Source organism: Uranotaenia lowii, chromosome 1 (assembly GCF_029784155.1).
Source record: "Uranotaenia lowii strain MFRU-FL chromosome 1, ASM2978415v1, whole genome shotgun sequence".
In the NCBI taxonomy this organism is placed as follows: Eukaryota; Metazoa; Arthropoda; class Insecta; order Diptera; family Culicidae; genus Uranotaenia; species Uranotaenia lowii.
The window spans coordinates 107,662,059-107,675,798 of NC_073691.1; positions in this window are offsets into that span (position 1 = coordinate 107,662,059).

The window sequence follows — 13,740 nt, forward strand, 5'->3', positions numbered from 1 at the left end:
GGTAGGTTAGGGCGATGCTCAAACGGTAAGATAGGCTCTTATATCCATATTTTGGTAAATTCGCATGATTTTGTGATGTTGTGATAGGAATAAGGTAGCTTACTTCTACTAGAATTTTTATTAGTTTGGAGCAAGCCAAAAAGCAAAACAGGCTCTCACATCCATATTTTGGTAAAATAGTATGGTTCTATGATATGACAGGAATAATGTAGCTTACTTCTACTATTAATTTGAGCTCGGTTTATTATAAGTTTAAGCTAGGCTTCTTCTTAAATATTGATAGATGATATGAACTAAAATTCTTTTTTTCTTTTTTCTTTTTTTTCTGTTTTCTTTTCATGTATCGTGGCATGTGTAGAGTGCATGATTGAATGTGTGAGATCTTAGTTGAATGCGAACAACTGTATCACCGTACGAGATGGCATGGCAGTTGAATTAGTTGCGAACGAACCGCTGAGAGGAACAGTTTGAATGGCACCTAAGCTCCCGCTGCAACAGGATCCTACAATTTGGCGCAGCCGTAAGAATCTTCTCCTACCCATCTTAAATGCGGAATTGGATTATTTTCCCAAGAGGTGAGTATAAGCCGTAAATCGTAAAGCGAACTTGAACCAACATAAAAAAAGAAGTCAACTTAAAAGTCCAACGATATTTTGGCACAACAAAATGGCTGTGTCCGGAAAAAAAAATTTCACCTTGATACGAAAAGCCAGAGGACTGAACCAGCTGTCAAATCACATATAAACGTAACGTACCAAAATTTTGGAACCAGAACGTCAGAGTGGTTCCCGAAAATCAAAACGTTACTCTCATAAAAGGGTAACGCGTCAATTTTGTCGGGTGCCTATTTTTGGCATAAACAAAAACAAACATTATTTTGAGTCGGTTTGCGCTTGCAGTTTTTTTCACTTTTCATCGAAATATCTTTTAGCTACACACAGGAAAACACATCGCCATAGGAACCGTAGTGAATAAATATCAAGAATTTAAGTATCCGCCGTTTTTTTTTAATCCGGACGTAGCAGTACAGCGGAATGCAACCATAAAAATTGTGAACAAAGATCGGAACCATCGGAACGGACTATCGGGTAAGTTTTAACAATATATCTTCCAATGATTACAATTTACAACTATCTTTCGTCTACAAACAGGCGAAATCTCAATCCATCGGGCGTTCTCGTTCCTGCAGGGTGCTGAAAAATTAAATGATGATGTGGAGAATATACAGAAGAAAGACAGTGGATGAGAACGATGAGAAAGGAGCAGACAAAGTTGATCGATTGGGAAAAAGGAAGAGCCGGAGTCTATTCCCTATACCAAGTACCAAATACTGCAGGTTCTGGAAATCTTAAGTGTGCTTCGTGAGAGTGTTTTTTTGTTCAGGAGGGTTATTGTAAGAACTCTTCTTAAGTTGTAATTTATCGTCATATGCGATGTAAATATTGAGAAGAAAGCTGTTAATGTGTTTGGAGAATTAAAATACATAATTAAATAGTTTTTTTTCCAAATTTATTTTAAAAATATATGAGAATTTTAAACTTAACGATTGGTATTTACATATACTATTGTCCTTCGAAAAGAATAAGTTTAGTAAGTTTTGATCGTTTGTATTCATTTTGAGGAATAGCTGTTCTAGAATACCGGGTTAAATATAAATCAACAAAGTTCTCAACAACTTTTGCTTGCACATTATATTTGTGCTCACTGCATACTTCAGGAAAACATTCAGAAGTTTGCTTAAGGGCGCATTTTAGTATTATTTCATAATAGCGTGAAATGTTGAAATTAGTTTTCCCTTTTGTGATGTTCCGAATATTTTCTTCAACAACACGACAGAGAATGAATACACTTTCATTCAAATAATAAAATTTTCTCTCGTGCAAGATGGCATCGACACATTTTTGGCACTTCATTCCAGTTACCAACATTTTTTGGACCGTTAGTACGTCATCCTTTATGGCCAAGGTAGCCATTCTGTTGGTCAACAGCATATCCACCGAAACAGATTCCAACAGCCTCTTTTCAATGATTTCAGCATTCGCTACTGTTGAATAATCGTTTGAATGGCTATCAGCATTTTGTGAAACTTCGAGAATCGCAGTTTGGTCTAGTATAGAGCAGTTCATTTTATCAGATCCTTTCACACTATTGTGAACCAGTAGTCGCTTATATGCCGCCTTCAGTTGTACACTACTGGGATTATTGTTCAACCTGCCCATAGCTCTTATTGCAGCAAAGTATGTCTCTACGTGGTCTTGGCTAAACCGGTATGTTGGTAGGTGGTCCAATAATTGTTTTTGTAGAACAAATTCGTCGAACATACCCCGAAAGCTACGCAGGTTTATGAGCATTCCCAGATAACCGGTCTTAAAAATGGAACTGATGATCGGTTCATAGGAGGATGTTTTTATGCTTTTTATGTAGGTTTCTGCAAAGTCCAATGCTGGTTCAAAAATGTCAAAGTTGCTCCTACTCAGCGGGCATTTAAATCCAGTCATTCTGGTATCCATCGAGTTACACAAATCAAACAGATCGTTGAAAATGGATACAAATTGTATTGTTGCATCCACTCCAACGAACCTTTCATTCAGCTTCAACGTTTCCAAAGCATTTGCAACCGATTGGCTCAAAACCTGTACTGCTAATGACACTTTCATTTTCTGGTTTTGAAAGTGTATGTGCCTGTGGGTTAGCTTTTTGGCCAACGCCCTGCCAGTCGAGCTTTGAACTTCATACAGTGCTTGTATGAAGTGCCACTTAACCAACCCATCTTGCGTAATGATGAGGTTTTGCGTTGCAAAATTATTTCGGATCAGTTTGATCATATGACACGGATCGAGAATCACATAAACTGCGTGATCAGCCGAAGGATGACAGAAGAAGGTTTTGAAAGCGGAGCTAGTAACATTCAAATTGCAGCCCAGCGAGTTTGCAGTGGCCATGTTAGTTGAAGTGCCATCGAATGTCAACCCAATAACGATGACACCAGCTTCCTGAAGCCTTAACAAAACGCTTTCTACTATGACTTTTTTTTCCTTAGCGCTCAGACCATTGATTAAATAGTACGCTACAGGTATTTTCCAAGTTTCCTCAACTGATGATACAACGAATACCAACGCTTCCTTCGCACATTGCAGGTCATCGGAGTTGGCATTAACAATTCCTTCAAAACGTTTTTTTGCGCGGTTCCACTCTATCAGCTTTCGTATGGCTATTTCATCCATCGTTAGGGACACCACAAGCTTACGGTTTTTCTCCTCAACAAGCGCTGCAAGCTTTTGAATAGCGGTTTCCGTTATACCCGGTTCTCCGTCAATTGTTGAATACCATTTGACAATAGATCGTTCCGTGGGCAGCTTATTGTCGAAGGCATTCTTAACGAATTTGTAGGCCTTTGGACAGTAATAGTGCAGGGTTGTGGCAAATTTTTTTACAGTTTCCGAATAAAAATGGGGTACGCCTGGATGATTTAGTTCATTAAGCAGCTCTCTATTTCGTGAAAAATCCTGTTTAAAAAAGAACTTGTATTAAGCCAAATTAAAAGATAGAAACTTTTAACTTACTTCCAACAATAATTCGCCGCTAGCTGTGAGTAGATTTCGCTCTTTGAGCTTGTCGATAATTGTTACGAGCGACTCCGTTTTACGCTTAAGACGATAATGTTTCTGTCGTAGTCGATTGAACTTCATCCGGCTATTCAGAAGTTTCTTTTTCAGTTTTGGAATAACCTTTTTCGAATATTCTGGATGAACATTCTCAACATCAGAAGTGTTGTTGCTGTATTCAAAAAGAATCAATCAATCAATTATTTAAATAATAATGCTACCGCCTTTTACTAAACTAACTATCAAACTATGAATGTCATCATAAAAAAAACACTTCATATAAATAAATTTTGATTCAGTTTTCTATTATCCATCTTAAAATTAATCTTTTACATACTGTATGTTTAATTGCATTGAGCAAGATATAAAAACTCTTTTTTTTAATTAGAACTAAATCGTCATAGAGACATCATGACTATAATCACAATTCAATTTCTCAAAAAAAAAAAAACAATCTAAATAATTATACTATACCATTCTCTGGTTGAGTTTGCGATTTCTTCAGAATTTCTGTTGAGGCACGGTATGTTTTCCTCCAAGTCTTGTAAAGGGATCCTTTCACTACTCGCTTGCTGGTTTGGCTCTATGTTTTCCTGTATCTCCTCTCCGATTGACTGTATTTCAGTCCCTGGGAAAATTTTCGGAACTGCTAGAAATTTTAATGTCCTCCGGAATCCACCAGGCTTGTAATCACAGGATGCAAAATGCAGTGAACAGATCCGAGCATTTTTTATAGAGACACGTTCGAATCCATGCGAGAAAGGAGCTATGGCCTCACACCATTGTTGACATAAATTTTCGTCACGGGGGAACCTGTTTTAGAAATCAATAAGTCAGATCGATTTAGACTTTTCTTTAGTTGAAATGTACCTGTGAGCAGCTACTCCACCATCCTTTTTAGATAAATGCAGATCACTAGGACAGCCTACGATAATGCAACGCATGGTAAAATCCAGTTCCAGAACACTAACTTTACTAAAAACAACCGAAAATAATCCGAATACTTGGTTTTCACTCTCCACTTGCTATTAAAAACGTTCAAAATACCAAAAAAATGTAAACAAATTGCTTGCAGACAGTTACACGGTGAAGCAGATTGGTAATATTTATTCACGAAACCTTGCGTTTTTCGAATTCAACCCAAGTAAGTGGGAAATAATTTCAAACATGCGATTAATAGTGGCAATCAATTGAATTGTTTTGTTCTTTCATCAACGATAATATACACAGGCTTATGGCTTATGATTTCGAGAATTTGAATCTTATTCAAAAACAAAACATAAAATTTGCCAAACTTTTTCCAAGAGTAGCCCCACTGTTGAAGTGTTACGATTTCTGAGACGTTTCAAATCGTTGATTGTTTGTAAATAAAGAACCGGCCATCTTGGATTTAAAGTTGGTACGCTTATTTTGAGCTCTTTCAGCCCTCTGCGAAAAGCTAGAATAAAGAGAAAGAGAGAGAAAGTGCTGGTCCAGTTGATTTCAACTGTAGAGCTGATTGCGGGGCCGGTTTGCTGGTCCAGTTCATTGACTGTAGAGCGAGAGCGGGTCCGGTAGAGAGAATATTACCGAAGCGCTGGAGAAAATAGTTAACCTGTAGTTGCGATAAATACGCTGGCCCAGTTATTAACTGCAGAGCGAGAGCGGGTCCAGTTAAAGAAATCTAACTGTAGCGCAAGGAAATAATTAAGAATTTTGCGCTGATCTGGTGATAGGAAAATAAACAGCGAGAGTAAGTTAAAGGTTTTCTCAAACCTTGAAGGAATCATGGTTCAGCTGTTTAAAAATACAGGTAGACCAGCATACAGCAGAAATGGGTATTGTAAGATCTAATCCAGTAGAAATGGTTGTTATGCATGTATGTACTCTCAGAAAAAGATAGGGAACAAGTATTTTATAAAATAGCCATGTGTGCTTGGCTGGTGCTATAATGCACGCTTATTTTAACAACAATCTTAGCCTCAAAATAAATTGGGCTTAATTTAGTCGGTTTCAATGTATGACCTATCAAAGATTTTGAAGAATAATGCATGGCAACTGCCATAGGGTTATTTGATTCTATCGACGGTTACCAACAAAGACAGTTGAATGATTTGTTTCGAATTGCGAGAAGGAGCGTAACGAGGTTCAAATATGATTTCTTACTAATGTCTTAGTTTTTTGTATGGCTCGAAGGAAGAACACATAGAAGATTGCCGGAGGTGTTCTGCCGTGATGAATACCTCCAAACAAAACATAACGAAGACCACAAAAGTTGAAAATGGATTACAATAACACAACTTGAGGTAGTTCAATTATTTGTATGCATGCCAGGGTTTGAAAAATGAATCAAAATTCACGTTCACCCCCTTAGTGAAGCCCTACAGAAATGAACGTGCTTCGATCTGCTCTGTGAACAACATGCTTCTGTGTTATCTGTGTTGCCTACTTTCAAACCAGCGCGCAGTGGAATATTCAGACATAGGAGAAGCTCCAAGGCACTCTGTTTGGTTTTCGTCAGGATCGAACTTTTCTTCGAATCGGCGTCATTCGTTTATGTTACAAAATTGAATGATGGTCATTTCAATTTTATTCTTTCTCAAATGGAGATGGCTGGGGATGGCAGTTTCTGCTTAACTAAAAATTGCAGTAAATGACTGAAAAATGTATGAAACCCACACAATATGGGTATTGGGGAAAAGGGCTTAAAGCGTAGAAGTCGAATATCGTCATCCGACGCCATCTTGAAATCCAAGATGGCGGCTTCCGTTTAACTTCGAAATGCTGTAAATGACTGAAAAATGTATGAAACCCACACAATATGGGTATTGGGGAAAAGGGCTTAACGCGTAGAAGTCGAATATCGTCATCCGACGCCATCTTTAAATCCAAGATGGCGGCTTCCGTTTAACTTCAAAATGCTGTAAATGACTGAAAAATGTATGAAACCCACACCATATGGGTATTGGGGAAAAGGGCTTAACGCGTAGAAGTCGAATATCGTCATCCAACGCCATCTTTGAATCCAAGATGGCGGCTTCCGTTTAACTTCAAAATGCTGTAAATGACTGAAAAATGTATGAAACCCACACAATATGGGTATTGGGGAAAAGGGCTTAACGCGTAGAAGTCGAATATCGTCATCCGACGCCATCTTTAAATCCAAGATGGCGGCTTCCGTTTAACTTCAAAATGCTGTAAATGACTGAAAAATGTATGAAACCCACACCATATGGGTATTGGGGAAAAGGGCTTAACGCGTAGAAGTCGAATATCGTCATCCGACGCCATCTTGAAATCCAAGATGGCGGCTTCCGTTTAACTTCGAAATGCTGTAAATGACTGAAAAATGTATGAAACCCACACAATATGGGTATTGGGGAAAAGAGCTTAACGCGTAGAAGTCGAATATCGTCATCCGACGCCATCTTTAAATCCAAGATGGCGGCTTCCGTTTAACTTCAAAATGCTGTAAATGACTGAAAAATGTATGAAACCCACACCATATGGGTATTGGGGAAAAGGGCTTAACGCGTAGAAGTCGAATATCGTCATCCAACGCCATCTTTGAATCCAAGATGGCGGCTTCCGTTTAACTTCAAAATGCTGTAAATGACTGAAAAATGTATGAATCCCACACAATATGGGTATTGGGGAAAAGGGCTTAACGCGTAGAAGTCGAATATCGTCATCCGACGCCATCTTGAAATCCAAGATGGCGTCTTCCGCACAACTTAAAAATGCTGTAAATGACTGAAAATCGAATGAACCACCCACAATATGGGTATCAGGTGAAAGGGCTTAACGCATAGAAGTCGAATATCGTCATCCGACGCCATCTTGAAATCCAAGATGGCGTCTTCCGCTCAAATTAAAAATGCTGTAAATGACTGAAATTCGAATGAATCACCCACAATATGGGTATCAAGTGAAAGGGCTCAGCGAGTAGAAGTCGAATTTCGTCATCCGACGCCATCTTGAAATCCAAGATGGCGTCTTCCGCACAACTTAAAAATGCTGTAAATGACTGAAAATCGAATGAACCACCCACAATATGGGTATCAGGTGAAAGGGCTCAGCGAGTAGAAGTCGAATATCGTCATCCGACTCCATCTTGAAATCCAAGATGGCGTCTTCCGCTCAACTTAAAAATTCTGTAAATGACTGAAAATCAAATAAACCACCAACAATATGGGTATCAGGTGAAAGGGCTCAGCGAGTAGAAGTCGAATTTCGTCATCCGACACCATCTTGAAATTCAAGATGGCGACTTCTGTTTAACTTAATAAATTACTGAAAATCAATTGAACCATCCACAATATGGGTATCAGATGAAAGGGCACAGCGAGTAGAAGTCAAATTTCGTCATCCGACGCTATCTTCAAATCCAAGATGGCAGCTTTCGCTTAACTTAATAAATTACTGAAAATCAATTGAACCACCCACGATATGGGTATCAGGTGAAAGGGCTCAGCGAGTAGAAGTCGAATTTCAAAATCGAAGATTAAAAGAACATTAATAATAAAAAAAAGTTGTTAAATAATATTTAAGGTGTGTTAGGTACACTTTGTGAAGGACCTGATTTGAAAAATTGAATCGCTCGATCTAATGCTGGATTGATGAGTTCAGCATTCAGTTTTACTTGTAAAACATTCTCCAGTTTTGTTTGTCCAATTAAGTATCTGTGGGGCGTGAATATCATTCCAAAATGCAAATTATCACGCTCCACAGACACTTGAGTAGCCGCTGCTGTGTATACGACCTGTGCAAGGATGGATTTCAAAATGGCGTTGCATGGCGAAATTAGATTTCTACTCGTTGAGCCCTTTCACCCAATACCCATATTGTGTGAGTTTCATAAATTTTTCAGTCATTTACAGCAATTTGAAGTTAAAAGACAGCCGCCATCTTGGTTTTCAAGATGGCGTCGGATGACGAAATTCGACACCTACTCGCTCAACCGTTCCACCTGATACCCATATTGTGGTTGTTTCATACATTTTTCAGTCATTTACAGCATTTCGAAGTTAAACGAAAGCTGCCATCTTGGATTTCAAGATGGTGTTGAATGATGGAATTCGACTTCTACTCGTTGAGCCCTTTCACCCAATACCCATTTTGTAGTACCCATTTTTCAGTCATTTACAGCATTTTGAAGTTAAACGGAAGCCGCCATCTTGTATTTCAAGATGGCGTCGCATGGCGATATTCGACTTCTACTCGTTTAACCCTTTCACCCAATACCCATATTATGGGTGTTTCATACATGTGTCAGTCATTTACAGCATTTTGAAGTTAAACGGAAGCCGCCATCTTGGATTTCAAGATGGTGTCGGATGACGATATTCGACTTCTACTCGCTGAGCCCTTTCACCTGATACCCATATTGTGGGTGGTTCATTCGATTTTCAGTCATTTACAGCATTTTTAAGTTGTGCGGAAGACGCCATCTTGGATTTCAAGATGGAGTCGGATGACGATATTCGACTTCTACTCGCTGAGCCCTTTCACCTGATACCCATATTGTGGGTGGTTCATTCGATTTTCAGTCATTTACAGCATTTTTAAGTTGTGCGGAAGACGCCATCTTGGATTTCAAGATGGCGTCGGATGACGAAATTCGACTTCTACTCGCTGAGCCCTTTCACTTGATACCCATATTGTGGGTGATTCATTCGAATTTCAGTCATTTACAGCATTTTTAATTTGAGCGGAAGACGCCATCTTGGATTTCAAGATGGCGTCGGATGACGATATTCAACTTCTACGCGTTAAGCCCTTTCACCTGATACCCATATTGTGGGTGGTTCATTCGATTTTCAGTCATTTACAGCATTTTTAAGTTGTGCGGAAGACGCCATCTTGGATTTAAAGATGGCGTCGGATGACGATATTCGACTTCTACGCGTTAAGCCCTTTTCCCCAATACCCATATTGTGTGGGATTCATACATTTTTCAGTCATTTACAGCATTTTGAAGTTAAACGGAAGCCGCCATCTTGGATTTCAAGATGGCGTCGGATGACGATATTCGACTTCTACGCGTTAAGCCCTTTTCCCCAATACCCATATTGTGTGGGTTTCATACATTTTTCAGTCATTTACTGCAATTTTTAGTAAAGCAGAAACTGCCTTCCCCAGCCATCCCATCAGCATTTTCTACAGATGCCTTTCATTTTCACTGGCCTCCGCATTGAACTTGGTTGATACCAAGTAAGTCGAAATAATTTCATTCGTCCACGCGATGGCTAGGGATAATTTGTTTGGCAATCCATTCCATTCCATAATGTTACAAAATGGAATGATTCAGCTCAAGCATGATTCGGAATGGTTTGCGTTTTGATCGTTTCGGGCATCTAGCTAGCGACTCGATTTTCAACCAATGCATGCTAAAAGCTACTGCTGATTGGTTCAAAGACTTTGATATAGAGATGCCGTTAAAGAATAAAGCTTACTCCTGATCCTGAGTTATCAATAACTGACAATAAGAGGCAGCCCTTAAAACCTTCGATTCCATGATGGACAACTGAAATGCAAGCGAAAGTGAGCTAAAAATCCAACGGCCCGCTTAAGATCAGATGTCTTAGGCATATGTAGAGAATTTTGTTATTGAAAAAGCATATCAATAAAAATATGTTACTAGGAACGTTATGTACGGTTTCCCCCCTCATTATTAGTGTGTGCGTATGTCTTTCGAAATAGAGCGAGAATAAACGAATGCAAAAGAGAGCATTTTCTCATCTAAGCATTGGTTGGCTTTCTCAGTTTTCTGAGAGAACAGGAAATTACCGATCCGCCCGCCAACCAGCATACCGATGTGGCGTATGCTGGTAAAGACGTCAGATATCAAAGAATGTTTTTAACGTGTGAAAAAACACGTGGTGGATCTTCAAGTGGACTGGGGGTGACCAAGCTGGCAAACGAAGCGTTGGGACAGCGCACGGCGAACAAAAAGTACAAGAGGAGCACGTGCCAGAAGAAAGACTTCTCTTCGGTAGGCACGGCAGATTGGATTGATATAGTAGTGGTGGTGGACTCAGGAAGACTAAATTTTATTTAAGGTTTCTCAGAAAAACCGGGACCGCGCCACCGATCAGCCCGAGCAGAATTCATTAATAAGAATAACTGAATGCTCTAAACATCTATTTATTTCTCCTCACTATCTATTTTTCTATATAAACTGCAAAAACTAATATGAACTCCACAACGCGCACGCTTGGAGTGGGAGTCACTTAAGGCGCATTGAATAATAATACGCCTTTTAATAAGCAGACGGGCAAATACAAAACCACGTGCTTTCGCCAGATGGAAACGCTTAGATGTTTCCAGGCGCATCACAATTGTTTTCTCGCAAGCAAACCTTTGCTCTCCTAGCGCCGTTTGCTCGCTTCAATCGACGCTCTCCTCTCTATGAATGCCCTGGAGTTGGGGCCGTCGTTGCCAGTGTTACCACATCCAAATCTGTACCGCTCATCGAAAAAATCTTTTTCATCTGTACCGAAAACTCAAAAATCTGTATCAAAATCTGTACCGAAGAAAACAAAGTTCTGCATTGAACGTGTTGATGAATATGTGAAAATTTTGTTTCCTTATTTTTAATCTTAAAAAAGGATGGATACTTTATTGCACATAGTACAGTTTTTTAGCTAAACACTTTTTGTGAAACTCATTTAACTATTTTTATTTTCTCTCTTTAGAAAACTAACATTAAACATATTTTTCATAACAAACACTTCCTAATGTTCATGATGTTAATACATACCCAGACAACCAGAAGTCGTATTTTCTTTTACAGATTACATCTTATAGAATGCTATTTATACTCATTTTCGTATATCTGCACCTACAATGTGCGGTCCTTGCATATTCTTTATCGTATCTAAAAGCATTGCATGATTTTATTACGACAAGAAGAGAGACTCGTATTTGTGTACAAATGAACTCGACCTATGTGTACGACAATTCGCAAAGAATCAGTGAAACGACCGATAAACGGTGATCAGCCGTGACTGAGAGATTTTGTCGTGCTATGCATAAAATAATTCGAAATAAAAAACGTATATAACTGCATTGATTCGTAATAATGTGCATGCAATCGTATACCTTTGCAAATTAATTCGCATGTCTGATTTTCGTAAAACGTATTTACTGGCAGTCGTAGAAGAATACAAAAAAGTTCAATAAAGTCGTTTATGATAATGGGACATCGATGAATGGAATCGTATTAAAGGAGGCTTCAAAATGTTGGTCTATTTTTAGATCATCGATGACATGTTCTACGATTTGAAAGATTTAAGTTATAGAAATATACGATTTGCTTTTGGTTTAATGCCTTTCAAGCAAATCATCTTGAATTTATATATTCCAGATAGCGTCGAGGAACCATCATGAGCTGCAGATCGTATGGTCAGGGGATCAAGTCCAGGTACTAACAATAACTTCATGAAAGTTGAAAAAAATCAGCAATCAGGCAAATAATAAATTTGTACGATATAAACTTGAATTTAACAGCAAAAAATGCATTTCTTTGAAATAATCTTTTTTTTATTATTATTTTTGGGGATGAATAAACCAATTGGTTTAAAGTACAAAAAAAAAATAATAATCTTATTTTTATTCAACTGACGGAAAATGAGAGCCCGTCACTCAAGTCGCAAAAGACGACCAAATAAGTCGTCAAACTTTCCATATTGTTACGAAAAATGTCGTATATTACAACCTCAATCATCTATATAATGATGTAAATTGTCAAAGTATATTCCAAAAAGAATCAGGGTAGTCGTAAATGACGCATTACAAGTCGTGCAAATCGTAATTTAATACAATCCAAATCAAAAATATGTTTGCTAATGTACCTATATGGCCTCCAAAATGATACGTATATACTGGTTTTGCTACATTATATACGATATGTTTACACGTATATTTGCCCGTATATTTGCGTTGCAAATTCGAAATACCCACCAAATGGTTGTCTGGGTAGTTTTATTAAAACGATTTTTGAGCGTCATTTTAATACGACATTTTTTGATCCGCCATTTAAACTTAAATCACTTTTCGTTCTGAAGATAGCGTCCAATGTGTCAACATTCAGACAATTACGAACTTTGGTTTTATTGGCATTTACTTGCGACCACTGCTGACGAGTGGGGGATTATGAACAGATATTTAATTATTTGAAGCAAATTTGGAAATCTAACTATTCCATCGTGTACTTCCCAGTAAGGAACTCCTACCGTCAGAATAATAAAGGCTAACTTTTGACTTGTTTTCTATAAAGTTTTCAATAAACTGGTTGAAAGCAAAATGTAGCAACTTTTTTCAGTTTTTGAAAGTCAAAAATCTGTACAAATCTGTACCACATTTTGAAAATCTGTCATCTGTACGTACAGATTCTGTACCAAAAATGAGCTAAAAAATCTGTACCTGTCTAGATAAATCTGTTCATGTGGCAACCATGGTCGTTGCTAGGCATCGGCGTCGCGCGTTAAGAAACGCTCTCAGCTGCTGGGAGCATAAGTTTACGAACAAAGAGAGTTATTGAGAAGGTTGTGTTTTTCTTAGTTTGAAAAGAAGAGAAAAAAAACTCGAGCGACTAGTGCACAGCAGAAAATCTTGAATCTGCTGACAACAAATACAATATTTTCCAAATCAAACACATATATAATTTTCCTTTTACAATTGTTGTAATGTGCTTGCCGGTCAACTGGAACGGCTTCTCCTTCTCCTGCTTATTAAAGGCAGTCAAATGCCGTAACTACAACCAGGCTTCTTCGATTCTCTTGATTTTTGCTCACTTTTTCTCATTTGCTTGTCAAACGCCTAAGAGAAACATGCTTTCTCACACTTAAACCGATCAAGAAGCCCACGTTTTGTTGCAGAGCATTTAAAAAACGCTGTCACCCAATTTCATTCTCGAAGGGAGAAAAGTTCATCAGCTTCTCAGTTACTGGTTGAGAAATCAACGACCGAACAGAGATGGACGTTTCGGTTGTGGTTTATTTCAGCACTTGCTGGGGCCAATGTTCCATAATTTTATATAGAAAGAGGACGGTTCAATCGCACATTAAAGCTGTCCACGTGATTTGGTGAAACGGCCAAATTTCATAAGCGATTTGCATTTCTTTTTCTCTTAGGAGCGATGAGAATAGTAAAA